This window comes from Mustela nigripes, chromosome 7 (genome assembly GCF_022355385.1).
Source record: "Mustela nigripes isolate SB6536 chromosome 7, MUSNIG.SB6536, whole genome shotgun sequence".
Taxonomy (NCBI): domain Eukaryota; kingdom Metazoa; phylum Chordata; class Mammalia; order Carnivora; family Mustelidae; genus Mustela; species Mustela nigripes.
Window position 1 is genome coordinate 73,994,504 of NC_081563.1, and position 4,601 is coordinate 73,999,104.

The window sequence follows — 4,601 nt, forward strand, 5'->3', positions numbered from 1 at the left end:
GAAGTGCTCTTCTTCTGTGTCAGGGGCTCGTGGAACCTACATGCTCATGATCTTTGGTGCCCTTGACTTCCTTCCTCGTCTCAGTTAAGAGATTCCCACCACAAAAACGTGATGAGAAACCTTGTGAATACACTCTCTTTGGGGATTCATATTTCACTGGCACAAGGAAAAGAGATTGTAAGGCACTGATCATGAGCCCACAGGGGAGACATCTGGGTGAATAAAATCTTCCTAAAGTCAGACCCACATGGACAGCCTCATGCAGCCCCCACTATAGACACACAGGCCCAGTAATGTGGATAACTTGTGTACATGCTGACAGAGACTCTCTGAGGAAATATCCAGCCCAAGAAGCCCATGGGAGCACCATGATGTGACAAAAGGAGCCCTGGAGAAGACACAACTGCGTGAGAGGTTGGCAAAAGTACAGGGTATTAATTATATAGCCATTAATAAATCCTTATTTGTAGAACAAAACCTTCTACCTAGCAACCCCTAAAAACTGTACTAAAAACTGTGAAGGGGAAATCCACGCTCACAAAAGCTCCTGTTCTGGTTGGGATACAGATACACTAACACTTGGGACAAATAAGAATTTCTCTAAAGCAGAGATAAGTAAACATTGACTTGGAACTTCAGTGAAGAACTGAGGCCTGAATTCAAACAAGTGGTTAGGCTGTTCATTAGGTGCTGAATTCTCACACTGGCCCTGACAGGATACACTATTTTCATTCAACTAAATAGAAAGAACTGTGACCAGAACCCTTATGGCCCTTGCCTTAGTCATAGAACCAGAATCCAAGCCCAGGTTTCTTCCATTTAAAACCTTTTTATTTCCCTAGGTGACACATGCACATAATTAGATGATTATATTTTTTAAAGATTATTTATTTATTTGAGATAGCGAGAACAAGTTGGGGAGTAGTTGCAGTGGGAGTGAGAGAATATCAAGGAGACTCTTCCCTCAGTTTGGAGCCCTACGTGGGGCTCCGTCCCACAATCCTGACATCATGACCTGAGCCGAAATCAAGAGTCAGACACTTAAGTGACTGAGCCACCCAGACAGCCCTGTGTACACCTTTTTAAAACCTCCTCCTGAGTTAGCTTTTTATCAACTTTATAACTCAGAATTTTTTTAAGAGGTCTGGGAGCCATCCCTTTGAAATGTAAACATCCAGGAAGGTAGCTTACCTATGCACCTGTCACTGTAGTAGTTTAACCTCTAGGCATCTACTTGTCATAGAAATAAGAAAATTTTATTACTTCTTCTGAAAAAGGTGAATTTAGGGTAAACTACTAAAGAATATACAGGAAATGGTGCTGTTAAGTTTTCTTATATGTATGTAATGGCTAAAAAGAGAGCAACAAAAAGCATCATAACTTCTTGGCTGCTTACATAGGATAGAATTTCTTTCTTTATAATCTCTTTGCAGGTGATCAACCATGTCCATGTTCCAGTTTATGCCTATTCAATAATAAAACTTCTTTCATTTTGATGTTTTGTGTAGATTTTTCATTCCCTAACAACACAAAAAGAAAAGAATGTTTGGTTAAAGATCACTCAGTCCTGGGCTGACAGTCAGTCAGCTCCTGTGTGAGGAACTGGCGTCCCAAAATGTCTTAATCACATCACAGTTCTTTGGTTTTTCTCTTTTCCCAGTACAAGATTGTCATCAAGATGCCAGAGATTTCCTCATAGAGATTGTGAATCTTGTCACACAAAATGGTTTTGTCCCAGAGCAGACACTATGCAATCACAGTTCACGGTCAAGCTGTGTAGTATCCCAAGATTACTTTCTTGAATAATTTTGGTTTTCCATGAAGTTAATAATTGTCTTTTACTTGCTTACTGCCTTGCTTTTCTTTGTATTTATCTAGAATTGAATTCTAAAGGGATTCCTCATGGTGGGTAGGGTGTGTGCTCCATCCCAGGACCCTGGAACCATACCCTGAGCTCAAGGCAGACATGATTTACCTCGCATCGGAGGTAAATCAGAAGGCTCTGAGAGCATCGTGGGATCCCCGCCACCATTAGCCCTTTGCGGCTGTCCTGTGCTGCTCCCTCCATTTTTTGCATCCTTCTTAGCTTACCCTTTTGATGGAGGACATCCTCCAGCAGCTTCCTGAGAAAAGTGAGTGGAAGGGAAATTGTTTTGAGACCTCTCATATGCAAAATGTCATTTTTTCAACTGTCACGTGAATTGGTGATTTGACCTGGTACAAAACTGTAATGTGGAAAAAATTCTAAAATTCTTTAAAATTCTGAAAGCATTACCCATTGTCCTTCTGGTTTCCAGGGTTACTCTTGAGAAGCCTGAGGTCATATTAGTTTTAATCCTTTATATATAATACATCCCCTCCTCCCTTCTAGAAGACTGTAGAATCTTTTCTTGTCACACGTTTGATATTTCACAATGATGTGCTTTAGTAGGATTCTGGTTTTATCCATTAAGGTAGGCATTCAGTCAGTCAGTGCTTTCAAATTTAATTTAAAATTTTTTTAAATTTTACTGATAAATTCATTCCCTCCATTTTTCTCTGTCCTCTCTTGTGTTATTAAGCTTGGACCTTCTGGACTGGTCCTCTAGATTTCTGACTTTTTTTTCTTTCTTTCTTAATTTTCACTTCTATCTCTTTTGCTTTCTAGAAAATTTCTTTATCTCTTAATGTTTCCAATAAGCTTTTCATTTCTGCTATCATGTTTTATTTTCCAGGAGGTTTTTTGTTTTACTTTGGTTTTTTGCTGTTCTATGAATGTTTCTCTTCAGAGCATCTTGTTTTGGTTCTCTTACTTCTCTGAGTGTATTATTGAGAGTCCTCCCCACTGCCCAAAGTCTTCTTCTTGAACAACCTCTGTTTCTTCCTGGGTGCATTTTTCTGTTTGTGCTGACATCTATTTCCTGTTGGAGGCTTTAGTCAAATGTCAGGAATTTTTTGTTATCTGGACATATTTAAAAGTGCGGGAACTAGAGAGTTCATCAGAAACTCTGAGCACGTGGGTGGAGCTTGTATGAACAACCCCATAAAGTGATCCTGCTGGGCTATTTGTTTGGAAACCCCCTACATCTATGTATCTTTACATATTTTCTTTTGGCTGTTCATATGCCTGGGGGGGGGGGGGGGGCATAGTTTTTAGGCTTTTCTAGAGAGTAAAGACCTGGCTGCCTGTGTTCTGGAATCCAAGTGGAAGTAACAGGCCAAGAAACTCAGCATCAATATGCATTTCACTGGGTCTTCCTCTTTTCTATATGGCCCCTGTGCCAAATATGCCATGCATTTTCCTGCCCAGAGACCTTCTGTATTATCCTCTCCACAGACAAAATCTCTGCTGGGATTGGGGAAGAGATCCAGGGTTTCAGCTGCTTCTAAATCATCTTTGAAATGTAAATATCTTTTCTTACCTCCAGTTTCCCTCACTTCTGGAGGTGGCCAATGCCATCAAGTCTGAGTCTTCTGAGGATTTTACAACATGAATCAAGTTGGTTCTTTGCTTTCTCACTGCCAAGTAAGGATTTTACTTCCTAAGCCTGTTTTATCAGTGTCTACTTGTCCAAGTGTTTTCCAGCTTTAATAATTTTGCTGCTTTTATCTATCAGAGTCTAGAAATGTCTCCAAGGACTAGGCGTTTTCAACCAGAATTTTTCTGCTTTTTGTATGTCATACTTTGAGCAAAGTTTGTAGATTTCTCATGCTGTGGATTTATGTTCTGGTAGATCCTAGTAGATCACTGTGGCAGACAGGCTCTAAGGTGCTGTCTATGGTCCTCTCCTTCTGGTGTTCATGCTCTTGTGGAATTCCCTCCCTTTCACTCTGGGTGGTAACTGGGTCTTGCTTTCAACAAAGAGAATATGGCAAAGATGATGGGATATTACTTCTGTGATTACATTACAAAAGACTGTAACTTCCATCTTGTTAGCCAACTCTCTCTTTAGCTGGGTTTGATGAAACAAGTTGCTATGTTTGGGAAGCCTATGTGGCAAAGAATAGAGGGTGGCCTCTGGCTAACAGTCAGCAAGGTACTGAGGACCTTGTTTCAACAACCCAAAAGAACTGAATCCTACCAGCAAACCATATGAGTGAGCTTTGCAGCTGGTCCTTCCATAACATAAGCTTTCAGATGAGACTCTAGCCCTGGTTGTTTGCAGCCTTATCAAAGACACTGAAGCAGAGGATCTAGCTGAGCTGTGCCTGGATTCCACAGAAACTGAGATAATAAATGCATTTTTAAAGTCACTAAGTTTGTGGTAATATGTTATGTAGCAACTAATACCACCACTATCAAAATAATGGCTGGTCTGCCCTACTGACAAACAAAATCAGTTATATTTTTGAAGGGTAATCAGTGCAGAATCAAGAAGATTACGTAATTAGATAAATATTAGGGTAGTATAGTTGTTTCCCAAACAAAAAAAAAAATTATCTTATATTTTAAAAATTTTTTGTATTGCTCCCTTTTTATCAGTGTAATATAAAAACATACAAAAAATAGAATTGTGCAAATAATAAAAAGCAGAGGGGTGCCTGGGTAACTCAGTAATTGAGTGTCTGCCTTTGGCTCAGGTCATGATGCCAGGGTCCTGGGTTTGAGCCCCAGGGAGCCT